The sequence below is a fragment of the Lingula anatina genome, chromosome 2 (genome assembly GCF_051362555.1).
Source record: "Lingula anatina isolate TDL-2025a chromosome 2, LinAna3.0, whole genome shotgun sequence".
NCBI lineage: Eukaryota > Metazoa > Brachiopoda > Lingulata > Lingulida > Lingulidae > Lingula > Lingula anatina.
This window is the reverse complement of record NC_141768.1, coordinates 2,129,905-2,149,033: the sequence shown is the minus strand read 5'-3', so window position 1 is coordinate 2,149,033 and position 19,129 is coordinate 2,129,905. Positions and strand designations below refer to the sequence as shown.

The following is a 19,129-nucleotide window of genomic DNA, read 5'->3' as shown; positions in this document are numbered from 1 at the left end:
TGTCATCTGTTTCTATCAGCTTGAACTTTAAGGAACAATCTATCTTTAAGTTTTCTTCTGCTAGAAAAGCTAAGTTCTTTGGTTATTAAAATAACAAAATGATGAAGACATATTAAATGCCACCTTGAGCATAAAAAAGTTTTTTTTGGGGGAAGCCAAGAGGTTTTTAATTCCAGTTTTTATTTAAGGCTGTGTATCAAAATTGATTTTTGTAAAATAAATTTTTAACCAACTCTATTTGTTAATGCGACTGATAAAACCAGTATGAGTTTAATCTGCAAAACCAATTTAACAGGAAGATGTGCTAACTGCCCAGGTTGCTACAAATATGACACTTGACTCTCACTTATCTAGTTGATGATCCCTTATCTGAAAAAGGAAGTTTTGCCTATCATAATGCCAGTGCCAAAATAAGCACCAATTATATATAAAAATTAGACAGCAAAGCCGGCAAGTATACAGACACCAAACAGAAAAAAGTATAACCTTCCTATAAATAATTGTGTCAAATTTTAAAGAAAACCTGCCTTATTACCATAAAAGGGAAAAAACTGCTCAATACATGAAGAAAGAAAAGTCAGGCAGTTTTGGGGTGAACAACAGATTATTTAAGATGACTTCAGTGATGGCTATGGTGAGAAAACAGAGATTAAAATATGTATACAGAGCAAAATGTACACCAACATTTGCAGTGTCTGTACATAAAAAGCAAAAAACTACAGTAAGACATGCTAATAATAAAAAATACTGGCTCTGTCAGTTCCCAGCCCACATTGTGTCCGATTCCAATTCCAATCTTATAGCTGTAGACTTAAAAATCCACTTTGTCTCCCCATCCAATATCTGTCTTATCCAGGATGATTGGTTATTTATAGAGTTAGGCTAGCAAATATGTATTACACATGTTAGTGTTATTTCAGCCAGAAATTCATTTGGAAGATGAAGTCTAGACAAGTTATCTTCAAAGAAGTAGTTGTGTATTGTTTTAAAGAGGTTGTAAATTAGACAGGGGAATCAGAGGCCCAAAAGCATATAAAAAATAAAATTAAATTGAATTGCTTTCCATTATGTAATATTTGAAAAAATCAATAGTTTTCTCTCCAAGTCTGATGGTCTGAAATGAATATCTTAGCAATTTGCAGCCTGGATTCAAAACAACCAAGAGCAAGAGTAGAAATAAATGGCAGCTTTTAATTCTTTTCACTGTATTGCACTTTATTCTTGTCAACAAGCCAGACAATTTGATACCCTGCTCCTTTTTTATTTCCATCTTATTGCTTGCTGACTGATATCTGATTTCAGGAGGTTTGAAAACTTTGTTTTCAGATTCCTACCATTTCCCATGCAAACAGCTACCATTACCCTAGAAAACAAGCTTTTACTTAATAACTCTACCAGGCCACTTTGTCTTGACTTACAAAATAAAGCAGACTGTGTGGGAGGGGTCTGATCACGAAAAGGTAAAGAAATTCTTTGATTCCAACATGACTGAATATATAGTTACAATACACAGTTTCTGGCTTTTAAGATGTGTTTACATCAGGACTGTTTTGGACTGGAAGTTGGTTTAAATTTTGCCATCACTCAACCAGATTTCAACCAGAAGGCCAAGTATTAAGTCCCTGTGCAATCTTTTGACCTGATGATACAAAATATATTTAGTTTACACAGCTGATTATATAATATATTAGTGACTGATGAATCAGGACTTGGGCAAATGTATAAAAAATTCAAAGAATATTGTTTCTGTTGTTAGCAAAATGATATGCACCCACTAACAGAGCCCTCTATAGGATCTGCCAATTAAGTGGCAACAGAAGACAATTTGATTACTTAAGTTCAGTACTGGCAATCCTACATTTGCATTTATTAGGAGGTATTATTTCTCTCAGGCATTATTATTTCTCCTTGGAGATGAAATTCAGCAAAGGCAGTATGGCCAATGGTGTTGATACCTTGCTTAGAGATAAAGTGTTTCAAGGTCAAGGTCGATGGGACATCGTCTGCTCTAGTGGAGCTGAGATAGGAGGATAAGTAAAACATTTGGAAAGATAGACCCAGTTTGTGTTAAACGTGATGATTTATGAGCTTAAAATCATCCTGGAAGACAATATTTTGTCCAAACCCATTGACACACAAAAAAAATATTTCCTGAGGTGGGGTTAACTTTTCAGCAGTGAGGCTGCACCAGGAATGTCTTCTTAGAAGGCAATACCAAAGTGACACACGAAACATCGTGAATTTGTAATGCTGTGTGCTAGATTGTAATTTGATAAAACTAAAAGGGAAACAACCAGAAAAATATCTGTGGATAAATTGTCATCTTTTTTTATCATTGGCTCACAAAACTCGTTTGTCTGCCATTATTTTTGACCCCACTCTCTTCCAAATCCTGTGAAATCTCGCTTAATCTTGCTCTCACGAGATGATTCCCACTGTCTCCAAGGCCAGGTGAAGTCTGCAGTGCAGTAGCAAGTACAGAAAGACTGATGTAAGTGTGTCATTATGCTGTCACCCCATTTGTCACACACCTATTGTCTGGGAGAGAAAAGACCAAAGAAATAAAACCAGCAGAAGGCCTCAAAAATGTTTATCTTTGATGATTTCATCTTCTTTATTATACTGACCTTTCACTGAAACTGGTGCAAAAACACTGCAACTATTGAATACCAGACGTAAATATATATAATAAAAAAGCAGACAAATGCTATACATAAACGCATGTCAGGAAAACTATGCATGTCTTAGTTTTTCAGGCAACTTTGTCCAAATTATTACTTACTCTTCCACCCCATCTACTTAACTTTACTTATTCTAGAATCCATACATACAAGCTTAGCATATAAGTGAAATAAGAAGAGTTTAGTACCAAACTTTGTTGCGTGTTTGATATTTTATTCTTAAGGCTGTGAATCTATGTTGAACCTTTAAAGAAACAAAAAAGGCTATCACACCATGATAAAGACACCTTGTCATGCCTTGTAACAATAGCCTCCAAACCTTTTAATCTAACTTACCCAGGAAAAAAAAAACATAGACCATATTGTGCATCAACTTTACATATAAATCATGATTCGTGATTTGGATATATCTGACACTTGAGGAGATAAGCCAACTTGTACCTATGGATAAATTGACCTAAAAGCAGGCATCAGACTGACTAAATAAGACGAGCAAGAAAGAAAAGTTCACCAGCACCTGATAAAAATAGGCGAAACAAGTTTTAATGGTATGTGCACTATTTCCGGTCCGACAGTAACATTGGGAACTTGTAGCTGCCATAGGTGCTGCAGGAAAAAATAGCACACTCCACACTGAAGAGCCCCAAGTACCTGTAATACTTCACGCAGGGTTACGCCATATCTTTACGCCTAATATAAAGTCAGCGTCAACTGGTAGTTTGTTTTCTTTGTTTTTCCATGTTGATACCTTTCTGAGAGATGTTTGGGAGGGTGGATGTGACTGACAGCTTGCTTTGTCAAAAATTGTGGTTTACAACTAACTGTACTGTCTACTGTCTCAGTAGTTACTGACAGTGACTGATATATAAACATGTACTTTAACACCTCAGTTGATGCTTCTGTAGTTTATTTAAATAGAACATGTGGACTCCTCTCACTAACAACCTGTGTGTGTGTGTGTGCATGCGTGCGTGTGTGTGTGTGTGTATGTGTGTGTGTGCATGCATGCGTGTTGTTAATGATAACACTTAATAAAAGTACACATTTACTGATATGTCTCCTGCAGTTACTTATCTATAGATATATAAGAAAAAATGTTAGTCTGACAATCAAACACATCCAGGTAGAAAAATTGCTCTTTATGTTAGTATGTTGTATGTGTGTAGCAATTTATATTGATAAGCAGTGTTTAAGTTAACTACAGCCAGGTCAACTGAATATTAGAGCAGCTGTCTGTGTTTTATAAATAAGCTTTGGTTACATGAAATAATAGCTGCTGGGATGGTTACAGAAATAAATAAATAAATAAATAAATAAATAAATAAATAAATAAATAAATAAGAACTAGACATTAATACTAGTGTACTCTATAAATTTGTATAACTGTACAGCTATTTTAATTTCAGAAGCTACATAAATATGAAAAAAGAAACAATCCTGTTTTTGTCATAAACAAGACATACATACCCATTAAGATGATGTCGAGTTACAGGTATCACCTACTTTTATGATAATTTATACAGAAAAAAAAAGACTTTAATGCCACCTACTTGCACCAAAGTCAGATAAGTGCGAGGCCATGTCCCACTTCTTCTAAGACATACCAGAACATGGTGAAGTTCATAGTAATGCAAATTATAAACTTATTTATTTTCAAGCACTCGATGATACTCACATTCTCTTTTGTTGTGATAATTTTATAAGTATGTACTACAGTAATATAATGGTAAAGTTCGTGACTATAATCATACACCATAAAGACATTTTCCATAGCAATCGATTCACAGCTTTTAAAGTTTACATGACCCTCATTCATGAAATCAGGAACCGTATATAGTAGTTGAAAGAGTTATATCACCATTATTCAATGCAAAACAGTTCAAGCATATAAAATGAATTGAGCTATCAATGCTATGTTGAAATGAGAGAGAGAAGCTGATGCTGGTTGAATGGATAAAATGACAGATTAGGAGAAAAAACTTACATAAACCTTTTTTCCAGTAATTGCAAATTGAATATCAACCATAAAAAAGGCAGAAAACTAACCTGGTATCTGCATAATTCAGTATGTGTAAGAAAATCAAATGCATCATGAGGGTTGTCTTGCTACTCTTAAGTTGAACTTAATCTACTAATGACATTTTTTTTGCCTTTACTGACAAATATATCACAGTTGGTTTGATGCTTAAGTTATTTTTGTATGGTATGGCAGTGTAAAAAGCAAACTGAGATAAGAAAATTTAATTTCTATGACTTGCAAACAGTCTTCCACCTTGATAAAAATGTGTCATTTAAAAAATATATATATTTAACTCTCAATATGCTACTTGAGCAGATTTTCTCAATACTAATTTCAACCTCAAAATCACAATATCAAGTCTAGTAGTACCATTTAAAAATAATAAATAAAAATAAGTGCATGTGTTTCATATAATTTACTCTTTTGTCAGTTCTCTTAACATATAGTAAAATAATTTTTTTCATCATGGTTAATTTTTCAAATTATAGCATGGGAGGGGGGGGGTTAGAGAGAAAGAGAGGACAATGAAGATTGAACCCAGTTACAGTATATCAGATGTTTACAGGTATACTCACAATGAAATGATTTGTCAATGCAATGCATGTCGGTAATTGACAAACATGTCAAATGAGGTGATCTCCCTGATGCACCTAAATTATCAGCACGTAAAAATACAACAACTGTCCCTAGCATTCCCCAACAGCTATTCCACTGAACACTAATTTGTCTTCCAAAAGATACTTCCTACCTTTATCAATACTGGGGATCAAAAATGCATAACAAAATGATTAAAGAGCCTACCCCTCTCTCTCCCTGATGATGGCTAGCACAGATAACAACAAGGCTCACAGGTACAACTAGGCACCATCTTAAAACATTGTGATACTCAAATACAAATTGCAACCTGAATGGCCAGTAAATTATTTACCACACTCACTAAGAAGCACCTAAATCCTATTGGATTATTTTCCAGAGAAGTGGTTAAAAATCTATATTTCTGACAGATGGGACTTATCAATCTTGTCAGGTGAACATATCGTGCTTTATGACATGTTGCTGTTATTGGGTAAAAAAATCATTTGTCTTCTGTTTTCCAATTGATGCTACTATTGTAGCGTGCAAAAACTATGATGAAAAAATATATTCACCAAGTGTATTGCGGTTTAAAACACAGAAAACCTGGTTAAGACCAGATAATGTTTTTACATGCTAAAACACAGTCTAGTCTCTTATTAGAGAAACTGGCCCATTTTGACATTAATGATGAAGACAATGATACCAATTTAATAAAGACATCAAAGAAACCTTGAAGAGAATGTTGTCAGGGTTAAATATATGCAATACTATATGAACAGACAAGTAATGATTTGTAATCAGCATCGTACTATTGTTATTGATAGAACTTTGAATATGACTACCAGTATAGCATGAAAGTAAGCTTCAGTGTTTTATATCAAAGAACACGGACAAACAAGAAGAACTGACACATTTAATTGAGTGTGCACACTTATGTATGTGTGCTTGTTTCCATGCATGTGCATGCCCCCATTTGTGTGCATGCATGTTTGTCTACAGCCATCCAGCACAAAGATGAACACCTGAAATATATAAGAATATGTGTTTTTGAAGTGTGAGTAGAGTCAAAATCTCACTTTCCAGTCAGGTAGTTTTATTCCTGTTTTACCAGCAGACTGCAGGAAGTCAGCCCAGTAGGTGGTGAGGCACATATGTCCACCCCAATCAAACCTTGCTGAGGCTTTCATTGGACTGTAAGTGTCATAGCTGAGTGCTCCTTTATGACGGCTTCTCACAATGGATATGAAGATAAGCTCAATACAAAGACAGCCATAGTTGTGGATGGTGTGGAGAGAGTCTGGTGAGCAGACAAATGAAGACGTGCGGAAAAATAACTGGTTTGTAACAACTTAGAAATGACTTGTTACAGATGATCGAACATTTAATCAGTCTAAAAACTTTTTCCATTCCATAAGAAAACTGAATATTTCCACCTATCTTGGTATGCCCCCCCCTCCTCCATCCCCTCTTTCTTCCCTCCTCCAATTATTTTCTAATTTATAATGTCTTAATACTGTCATTCATTTTCAAAACACAAGTTATATAGCCAACTTCTCATTATGTGACACATCATTTGAAACTGAAATAAATTAATATTTTTAAATCTTATCAATATCATATTTATCTGTACCTTTCCATTTGTATTATGCATAATTACTCCCCTAAATTTTAACAAAACTGATCGCCAATATTGTGCAAATTTTTGTTTGATATCAATACCTGGAGACAAGTTGAGTTCAGGTCAAATCATATTTTGGGGATTATATCAATCTTGTGTGTGTGTTTGAGTGCATGCATGCCCTTGCATGTGCACGTGAGTGCACATGTTAAAGTGTACAAGTGCCGTGCTTGAAATTTGTGGATAATCACCATAGCTTTCATGAGGTTTCTTTTTACACTTAAATGTCAATACCTTTTAGTCTTTTATATCCATTTCCCACTGAAATAACAATGTAAAGGATAAATGCAAACATGTAGAGGCAATTATTTCATTTTTTCATCACACAAATATCAAATGGTAAGGCAGCCACCCTCTTGGTAGTTTCTGCCCCCCCCCCCCCCCCCCCTCCATTGCAGGTGTGTTGTGGCCATTAAAATATTCCAATTCTGATGATAACAAGAAAAACATTCAATGTTAAAAATTTTGGTTATCAAATAATACTCAACCTTACTGATGAAGCCCATTTGCTTACTAGTTACTGCTCTTTCACATTAATCCTTAAAATAATAATCAAGAAATAATCTGAGGACTAGATGTATATTTTAACCTCTCAATCCCCCTTCCCAATCACTTGTATGAGCATACACAAAGCCAGAAATATTTATATTAATGACAGCTAATGCCCAGATCTTCTAGCTCATCAGCCAGACACATTATAACAGACCATCAGCATGCTTTATTAGAGACCATTTTTCCTACTTAATCAAGATTAACTGGAGAGACTACAGTGATGGGTCTCTACTGCAGGGCAAAAACCAATGGGAGTTAAAGAATATGACATTTTCTAATCAGTCAATAGTTTGGGACAGCAGTCTCACAAAAATACAAAAAGATCACCTGGTTCTCGTCTTCAATTAGCCATGTACTTTCACCTACCCAGTCAACAAGGCTCATACCATCTCCCAGTCCCCATCTTTCAATCTCCTTCATCCCTAGTCTCTCATCTCCCTTATCCCATAGTCTCCCATCTCCCTCATCCCCAGTCTCCCATCTCCCTTATCCTCCTATCTCCCATCTCCCTCATCCCTAGACTTCCATCTTCCTCATCCCTAGTCTCCCATCTTCCTCATCCCCAGTCTCCCATCTTCCTCATCCCTAGTCTCCCATCTTCCTCATCCCTAGTCTCCCATCTCCCTCATCCCTAGTATTCCATCTCCTTCATCTCCAGTCTCCTATCTTCTTAATCCCCAGTCTTCCATCTCCCATATCCCTAGTCTCCCCTTGCCCTCATCCCATAGTCTTCCACTATCTTCATCCCTAGTCTCCCTTATCCCTCATCCCCAGTCTCCCATCTCCCTCATCCCACCAACTTTACTGCTCTCTAAACTGAACACAGTTTTCATCTGAAACCCAATCAAGTGACTAATGACTCCATATTGACAGGGAGCTCCATTATCCCACTAATGAGTCTACTTCATGGCTGCATAGACAGATGCTCAGGTGATGGAACTATGTGGAATATTATTCAATTTCTGTCCAACCAGCAAGCTGTTCTGCCTTCTTTATCTTAACTGATCAATTGCTGTGTCCACAAAACTGTTCTACAGCATAGTGGCCTTGGGATTACAATGGATTACATCCAAGATAGTCTTAAACCAGGGAGAAGACCAGTCCTCCATGAAAAAGTAGGAAAATTGGCCAGGGGTCCAGGGTACATGATTCACAAGAATGACCCAAATGACCCTGAAAAAGTTGGAAAAGTCTCATCAGTGAAAACGAGGCTTGACATCAAAACGAAGCTCGACGTCAAACGAGGCTAGAATCCATGTGAGATGGGGTTAACTTAGAAAGCAACGCACCAAATTTAATGAATTTTGGACTATTTTGCAACAGACTGATCTTCAACAAAACTTCAGAGAAATTATCAGCGTTATATAAATTGTCAGCTCTTATCCATTGCTACATTGCACTATTTAGTCTTCTACCACTCTCCTCACAAATCCTGCAAAATCTCATTTAATTTTGCTCCGAGTTGGGCTATTTTGGATGTTTCTTACACCAGTCATATTCCACTGAAAAGTGACCATCTGGATCAGGTCAGTGACACTCACATGTGTAATATTTGCATAGCTCTGAGTTGCCCCATTATTTCCACTTCACTATACTCTGCTACCCTCCAATGTGGATAAAAATCAAAAGTAATACATAAAAAGTGATAAAAACAGTTATGAAAATATTACACAAAATGTGTACACTAATGACTGCACTCTGAGTCACTTTTTTTATTTTGTATACGACCCATAATGTTACATGTGATGAATATATAAGTAACTAGAGAATCTAATCCTAAATATCAGAACCACAGAAACAAATATCTGAATACCTATCTGCATTATCTTTTGAGACAAAACAATAGGACAGATGCTAACGATAGGGCAATGCTTTGTCTTTGGGTAAGGTATTAAAACTCTACTAGACACTTGGTTTCCCTTCAATACTTGTGGTAAAATCTGGGCATTTCCCTCCCAATTATCATTATGGGGGACACTATTACTATAAAGAGGATTGCTACAATTAACAAACTGAATGCCGCAGAGAAAGAGCGCCGTGAAACGAGCATCTCAATATCAACGTATATTCCTACATAACCAATGCAACCAGCTGTTACTTATCACTGTAAATATGTATGATGTTAGAAATGCAAGCCATAAAACTGTTCAGCCGATTGCTATTTCGTGCCAAGCTGATACCAATGTAATCAAACTTTTTGTAAATTACGATAATGCATGCACAACAGCATCATCTATTTTCTCTCTTACAATCTGCTTTGCTATTGCAGCCAGGTGATACATTTACACATGAAAATAAAAAACAACAACAATAAAACATATTACCAGAGCTCCTACCAGCTAAAATCAACCAGTTGATATCAGACCCAGCATCAAATCTGCTTAATTTATTATTGATTGCTACTTACTGCATTATACAATAACACTCATAAACCATATGGAAACATAGGTTTAAAAAATCATACATAAAACATCTCACCTTATTTATTATCATTAAGAAAAACTGTTCTTGCTCAAGCTATGCTACAGAGGGTACCTTTTTGTTATAAACTGTCTGCAGATCACCGAGTCAAACGTTAATTCAAGCATGGTGTCACGCTGTGGGGTGCCCACTTGATTATAATAGTTACTTATGATATATTGTATCATATATAGTTTCTGAGAAAAGGTCAAGGATTCCAGTATACATTAAAAGCGTTTTTCCCACGTGTTTTTTCATACTAGTGTTATATCTTTAAGGAAAAAAAATTAAAAATGTGCTTCAATGGACCAAAAAAAAGTTTGTTTGTTTTTTTTTTTTTTTTTTGTAACAGGCCATCCAAATAAATTTATTAGCTGGTATGTAGCTGATATAAGCATACATATACATTCAAAGAAGCATACGAAAAATAAACTATTCTTTTCTCTCTTTCTCTCTCTCACTTATTCAACCTGCTACATTTACAACAAAATAAACACAGGAGATAAGTAGATAAGTAAAGCAATCAAAGCCATGCCATCCACACCAGCAGTGATCATTATAACAGTTTATCACCTGTAATCTTCAGCTACAGCCAAACAAGATAATCACACACAATGACATGCAGCCACTTACCTCAACAATCTAATCTACCAGCTACATAAAGTCGATTCTTCTCAATGTCTTTGTCTTCACCCCAAATTGAAGTCGCCCGGCACCATCAAGTGTAGCAGTGGTGGTGGTAGTGTTGGTGGTCCGGTTAACTTCAAGGGTGGCTGGTTTGGTTGGGTCGGAGTTACCCCGTTTAACTGTCGCTGTTAACCTGCAATATATGCATACAAATGATAACCATATCACTGATGGCAATGCAGGTGGTGCTCCTTTCACTCACTTAAGGCCTAGTGCTCTTGTCACTAAGAACACCGGTCACATGACTGACTGGCTCAGGCGTTGTTGTTCATATCACGGCAGCAGCAGCGTACAATACACTGTGGCTAGGGTGACTTAGGAGACAGGGTCAACTAATACGTAGGGAAGATTTCAGTGGACAATGAGAGCCTTACTCTCCATGTCACAGAGAGGAACAACTGCGGAGGCTCAATCAGGCTAAAGTCACAGTGTGACCAGGCACCCCTGACCTTTTTCAGGATTCACTTAATACACATCTCGGGGGCTAACCTGTGCTTATTAAATATGAGGTTTAAAAGGAGATGAAGGTGTGATAGTAATGACTAGGCTATTAGTAGCTGACTACAGCACACAGGGTGACAACCCAAGTATGAAATTTTACCACCCAAGATTAATGAAATGACACGAAGCAACACTTAATCAAAGTTTATTATACTGTGGTGCATTCCTTGCACCTACCCTGTCCAGTGCTACTTAATTAAGCCCTCAGGATCTGATTTAATTAACTGATATGACACTAGAGGTGTACTTCCAGTGATTAATTTTAATGGTTTCCAAAAGTGAGCTTTGTATGATAATGAGTTTTCATATATAAAATACTGGCTGACCAGTTAATGCAACTGTTTATGTTGCAATAAAGAGAAAAAGAACAAGAAGAAGAAGCAGAATAGGAAGAAATGGAGAAGGCAGAGCATAGCAAAATGACTATTCAATGACTAGTTAATAACAAACATTGTTCAAGGTGCTGGTCTGTAAAACCAGTATAATATATACATAATTCTTATCACCATATTGGTTAATTAAAGAACCCATGTCTACCAAGAAATTACACATTTAAAAGACTGCAAATAAAAGCTGACTGGTCCAAACTGTTAAAGCATAAGCAAGATTTATATCTACCCATCTATCACAAGATATCTGCAAGATGTAATGCATGCTATCACTATTCACATGGGAGCAAGTTAAAAACTTACAAGAGATCCCAGCCTGATCCTGACTATTATAGTCACATAACACTGACATCACTGAACATTTTCTCACAAACAGCTCTGGAGATCTTTTATTATACTGGTTTGAGGACAGTTAAGGTAAGATACCATCATGGCGTACACAGGGAGAGGAAATGCCACTGTCTGATACACCAACTCCGACACCACAGACTAAAGAAAGGAAACAATCATACCACTGAACTCTTATACCTTGCATGCTTTTTTTTACTCTTCCGGTTACTTGTTACTCAGTTCATAATAAAAAAAAAAAAAAAAAAAAAAAAAAAAAAAAAAAAAAAAAAAAAAAAAAAAACCCAGAGACAGGTTTCTACAACATCCATAAAAAGCATTAATTAAAAAAAAATTCCTGATCTTCAGTTATAAGAAAATGCAACAACAAATCCAGAGAATAACGTCACTTCATTGTCTTATGGTCCTAACCAGCTTGCACTAAAATAAGCCCCAGCACTATTGGGCGCATGGTCCATGAAAGATGGCTTTTCATTCTAAGTTTTCCTTTTTTTACGCAACCAGGCTGTGCAAGGAACAAAAGCAACTAATAAATGTAACCTGATATTTGAATGCAGAAGAAATTACCAGTCTATTCTGTGTATTGAAGGCTGCATAATTTTAAACACCTGGATAGTTCATTATACTGAAGGATACCAGACATGCGGTTTCTTTTTTTTTTTTTTTTTGAAATAAGCTTTCTTTTTTTTCATTTAATTCTGCTCCCCTCCCTCATTTGCTCTATAAAGCTGAAGTAAACCCAAACTCTATCTACCTTTTTCTATTTCTAAAGCATCAGTGTTACAGGAAAGACTCAATTTTTCTGTCAGTTTCTTCTCCTCAATTTGTCAGCATCACAAATAATACAAAGCAGTTCTAACATTATCACTTCTGCAGGCTATATACCCATATCATCATAGGATGCATGCAATTCTTTTGTTGAATCACTCACTAAAAAGTAATGAGACCAGTCTTATCGTCCTGTTATACATCATAATAACTTACTAAGATGTAAAATAATCTACAAGCATCAAATTCTATACTGTTTATCTTTCAATTAATTAAGACCGTCCTTGCCTGTAGCCCGTTATTGCGGGCAGCCTATCTTTGAAATCTCCCCCACCAGACAGCATCATTATTTTATTGGAATTACATTAACAAATCAATAGTGTGTATGGCTTGTATCAACCCATAGACAATATCACAGCAGACCTTTACCATTCTCCAGTTACGTCAAACACTTTTCACTTACTTAATGAGGTGCCTTAAGGGGGGTCTATATCGTGACAAGTAAACAAAGAACTGTTAATGAGTACAAATGATAAATAAGATATGATGACCTCTTCTTAAAAGATTTCATTTTACTAAAACTACTGTTCCATGATCTAGAGGATGGTGTAACTGGGAACTGCTAGAGATGCTAAGACTTAAATCCCATGGGCACTCACAAATTTCAGTGTAAAAATTAATTTGCCTTGAACTATTTAAATGTGTTGAAAGATTATAAGGATTTTGTGATGAACTTTTTGTTTCAAAAAAAAAAAAAGTGGTTAAAGCCAATTAATGGCCAGGTGAATCCAGGTAAGCCTTGTTTCCAGTCTATCTGCATCTTAATTAAGGTCATCTAGTGATGATCTGCTAGGTATACGTACTAAAGAAGTTTTTCTTTGCCATTCACAAATGATGATCTTTAAGGGCAACCATGAAAGAATCTTTGCCAATGAGGTTAAGGCAATGTTTTTTTTTTTTCAGTTAATTTTCACTCCTATGCAGGTGGGTGGGTGTGGGTAAGTCTGGGCTGAGTGGGTGTGGTGTGAGTGGGCGGGTGTGGGTGGGTCTGGGCTGAGTGGGTATGGTGTGGGTAGGTCTGGGCTGAGTGGGTGTGGTGTGAGTGGGTGGGTCTGGGCTGAGTGGGTATGGTGTGGGTGTGGGTAGATCTGGGCTGAGTGGGTGTGGTGTGGGTGGGTCTGGGCTGAGTGGGTGTGGTGTGGATAGGTCTGGGCTGAGTGGGTATGGTGTGGGTGGGCGGCCGTGGATAGGTCTGGGCTGAGTGGGTATGGTGTGGGTGGGCGGGTGTGGGTAGGTCTGGGCTGAGTGGGTGTGGTGGGTGGGAGGGTGTGGGTAGGTCTGGGCTGAGTGGGTATGGTGTGGGTGGGTGGGTGTGGGTAGGTCAGGGCTGAGTGGGTGTGGTGGGTGGGAGGGTGTGGGTAGGTCTGGGCTGAGTGGATATGGTGTGGGTGGGCGGGTGTGGGTAGGTCTGGGCTGAGTGGGTGTGGTGGGTGGGGGATTGGTCAGGCTTGTTCAAGTGTATGAAGTTCCCCATGTCATTTTAGATCTGTCTTAAATTATTATATCAACTCATACTTATCATACATGACCCAAAATTTCCTGTAATTCTCTAAAACAATTCTATGGTTGGGAATGATTTTTGGTAAAAGTCAGTTACCCTCCCTCTCCTTAACCTACTATGGAATACCGTATCATTCAAATTATCCCAATCTGTCCCCGTCTGCCATCCTCTCCTAGATACTTAAATGCGGGGAGAAATTTGTTGTCTACTTATTAAGAACAAAGCTGGCTAAGTAAGTAATCAATACTCGGTTCTATGCCGTCCTGCCACTAAGCCATCCAGTTCATAGACTTGCAAGTAGTCCACTTCTATATCTATGCATAAACAAAAACTGTGTTCAAACAAACACTCACTGGGCAGAAGGCAATGAAACATACATGCATGGGGACAGTTTTACATACACGCATATGCACATGAAATTCTGGGTATGGTTTTAATATAGTGCATTTAAAATATTGGCAGCTGTAAACTGTCCTATAAAAGTGTTCGGTTGTGTTCAGACTAGACTAATATAGACTGAATGATTTTGGTCCAAACTGCATCATGTCCACGGCGTAACAACATGAGAGAGAGAGAGAGAGAGCACAACACAGCAGTTCTCTGGGAGCACAAGTTTGATCCATCTCAAGTATAAAATAGCCCTGATATTTCTGCAGCAGTTATAGCAGTTAATGTTAAAAACCACCATCATTTACACCCCATTTCCATAGATTTTTAGATCGATCTATCCCGGTGGGGAGTCTCACTAGATTACTGTCAGCTTGGCCGGCTTAAGCGTCTGTCCCGCCTACTACAAGCTGTAAGGGGGTAATTAACTATGGTGCCCACTCGGCTGACTGCAATTTAGCGTGAACCCCCAGGGAGTTAGGTCGACCTAAATCTTAATCTCTAGATCGATCTAAATCTCTGGGAAATCACCCTTAGACACGGTTTATGCCAACCAATACAGTAAGGGCGTATTCCCAGACGTTTAGATCGATCTATCCCAGTGGGGAGTCTCACTAGATTACTGTCAGATAATCCGGCTTAAATGTCCGTCCCGCCTACTACAAGCTGTAAGGGGGTAATTAACTTTCGTGCCCGCTCGGCTGATAGCTATTTAGCGTGAACCCCTAGGGAGTTAGGTCGATCTAGTTTGGATCGATCTAATCTCTGGGAATGGGGTCTAACACCCCATTTCAATTGATTAGATCGACCTACTTTAGATCGACCTAACTCCCTGGGGGTTCACGCTAAATAGCTGTCAGCCGGGCGGACACCAAAGTTAATTACCCCCTTATAGCTTGTAGTAGGCGGGACGGACATTTAAGTCGGATTATCTGACAGTAATCTAGTGAGACTCCCCACTGGGATAGATCGATCTAAATCTATGGGAATAGAGCCTAAGTTGCACTGTACTATAGTACACAACAACTTATATCAATGTTTAGGATGACCCACAAAAATGACTGTAGAAGATGACTATCTCCATATTACAAAAACCTACCCCGGCAGACAATAAAACACTGCCAATTGCTTGGTAAAACAACCCAGTAAGTGGCAGCAAAATCCTGAGGGTATATGTATCAGTCAAACCTGCATGTTTACAGAAATCACAAGTATGAGAGGAAAATTAAATCAACCATCTTACAGACTAGGAGACAAAGTGCCGATTTACTGGGATACAATATTCAAAAAGACCTCTCAAGTATTGCAGGGTTATTGGATAATGTAGAAAATGTCTACCACTTGTGTAAGGGTCCTTTGCATTGACGTCATCATTCCTGAGAAGCAAGCTCTGGGCTGCACAGCTCATATCCTTCTATTGCATTTGCATAACAAGATATAATAACAATATATATAATTATCCTATGTCTTTTAGACTTTATATAAGCAAATATATAAGGGCCCATACTGTAACCATGTGTCACCTCTGGAGGAATCTATAATTTTCATATTATCAGGAAATAATGGAATATGACTCTACAACTACCTGTTACAACTAGTCAAAGAAATCTTCCTTATTGGTGATGTCAGACACAAAAGGTTTATAACATAAATATTATTTGCCTTGCTAAGGCATTTAATCATCAGGGATAATTATAACAAATACAATCCTGACAAATCAACATAAAAAATGGATTCAACAACAGTCTAGTGATGAGCTATTTTGTAACATAGTTAAAATCTGTTTCATTTACTTGATCAATAATGATTCATTTATCATATTATTTTTAGATATCCTGAATATATTGAACACCATTTGAAATAGAAAGCACTTTCCCTTTCCATGAATACCTTTCCTCTTCATAATATACTCTGACGCAGATGGATACAAATAAAGTTTTGATTATCTTTAAAAGAGAACGTCTTTTCAAGGTTGACGATGCTGAATCAAAAATGTTTTTATAGCACTTACTATGCACAGGACATTACAGAAGTTAATTCTTTTCCTTCCCTCTTAGGTGGTAAGGGGATTAGGGTGGAGAAATTATAGACAAACAATTACATTTTTGAGTTAATAACTTTACTGGATCTTTAATAATATAAGGAAATTACTTCAATTGTTTTTAATTTGTGGCCAAGACAGAAAGAAAGGTTGAAACTATTAGAAATTAGTGAAAAAAGTTTGGACCTGAACACTATAAATCTAATTTCCCTCAATTACATTCATACAGTTTCCATATCAAAATAATACCCATTGGCAGCTGCACCAAGCATTAAATATTACATTCTAAACACGAATGAACCAAATGATATCTACATAACACAAATATAATCAAAGTTTACCTTGAAGATAAAAAATATCAGCCAACCTCTTCTATGATGATATGGTGAAAGACAAAACCAGATGAATTCTGACTGTGAAAAAGGTGACATCTAATCTACATAATCAGGCCATCCACTTCCTTGCTTTATCACAATTAAGAAGAAGACACGAATATATCTGACATGTAAAACATTCAAAAAATTTTACCTTCACCAGCATCCTGGTCTTAGCCCTGCTCACTTATCCCTGGATATGAATCATACATTTTTCTCTAACAGACATAATTCTACCACATTGTACATTACAATGCAAAAACCAACAAGTTATGCTAAAATAAGACAATGGCATATTAAAATAATTTGTTTTCTGTCTGCAGGTTAGAGGTTAGTCCATTCCCCTCCCTTTCTCACTGATTTATAGTTTATTTGTGTTATTCATGTGTGAATTAATGTGCAGAGAGAGAGAGAGAGTGTTCTCATTTTATTTTTTCTGTCTTTGTCAAATTTTAAGACACAGTTCTGGGGTAGCGCTAACACTCTCCAATTTAGCCAAATGCTAAACCTGACTTAAATTGGCAAACAAAAAAAGGCTTGATTTGACGTGTTTTAGTCAAATTATAATCATCTGGATAACAAATTGACAAAAAAGTGGTGATTTGGCTTCGCGAAAAAAAATTGCTAGCAATACCCCAGACACAGATGGGTCAGCTCTGGCCAGTCCCCAGACAGGTGGCGGTATCCCTGACCACTCAGTGACACCAGTTAGGTGACCAATGATACCAGGCCGGCCTTGAACCCATCCATCATGACAGATAACGTTGTAGTCCTCCTGCTCAAAGTAATTTCTTTTTATTTAGAAAAAAAAACTTACTCATTTTCTCTTCTCATTGTGCCACATAGCTTTCGGCCGACATGACTTCTCATAGCTACAAGTTAAACTAAAATGACACAAGGACTGGTTCGGGGTAGACAATTTAAATCATATATATATATTAACATCCTTCTTTCCCCTGAGGTCAATCAGTGCAAACATGACATTGGAAAGAAAGATATAAATAATAGCATCTTCATGTGTGACAGCATTTTCTTGCTTACAGCCAGGGTATTTATACAAGAAACACAAAAGATGTCAAGCCACCATGACCAGTTTTGACTTTGGGGGGAAAAATGTGTCACCAGACAACATTGCTTTACGTGTGATGAGAGCTCTTTGCAATGCTTGTAAACTGACAGTGAACACAATCTGGGAGCACAGCTAAGGCCCCATTCAGAACAGTGGACTAACTAGCCCAAGGGTCAAATATGGCTAACCCACTTGAATTCTTCCTCACTAGGAATCTATTCAGTGTCTATGAGTGGATTTGAGGGCAAGCTTTTTAGTGGTCGTCATATTTGACCAGTGGACTAGTTAGTCCACTGTTGTGAATGGAGCCTAATATGTATCCACAGCTGAGCCAAATATGCTGCAGAACCATGGGTATTTGCTGAATGTCCATCTTCTGAAAACTCAGTAGCAGTAGCAGTAATTGGTGCACACACAATGAAGGAATAGTCCTCATACAAAACCATTTCTGAAGAACGTTTAGGGGAAAACTGTTCTCATAAAAAGAAAAATATAAACATCTTGGACGGATAATGCATACGTCTTTTGATTATAATTATTTAAGATGAATTAATTCAGTCACTATTCAGATATCATCTCAACAATGTAACACTTTTCTGAAATTCATGTACCTCATCAAAGTACCCAAGCAAGAAAAATAGAGACAGATTTTGCCTTCGATTGAAATAAGCAACACAGAGCTCTAGATTTTAAATCAGAACAGTGACAAAAGGCTACATTAAAGCTTACATTCACATAACATCTAAAGGCTTCATTGGAGTCCTCTTCAGGTTTACCTCAACCCCATCTCTGGGAATAGTTTTAAGTTAAACCCAAAGAGAATGGTACTACAGAGGCCGTATAGTGAAATATAGCAGTTACACCCATTATTGGTCGTGACTTGAGCGGAAGTCAGCTTCCTGTGAAACTTTTTGTGTGGATGAAATTTTTTACACCTTAGGACTACCACTATTTTGGGGTTAGTTGGTTCTCTAAGGTCCTAAAGATAAAGATAACAAATATAAAACAATAATTTCATTTAAAAAAAAGCATATTTG

General features: G+C 37.1%; 1 protein-coding gene across 2 annotated transcripts in view; it reads right to left on the bottom strand.

The window, feature by feature from the left end:
* Positions 1-19,129, bottom strand: part of LOC106154100 (zinc finger MIZ domain-containing protein 1) — a 101,796-nt gene that overhangs the window by 52,838 nt on the left and 29,829 nt on the right. For both annotated transcript variants that reach the window (XM_087006548.1, XM_087006549.1), the window contains one exon: positions 10,601-10,787. The gene's annotated coding sequence lies outside the window, so the exon portion shown is untranslated. The remainder of the gene's footprint in view (positions 1-10,600; positions 10,788-19,129) is intronic.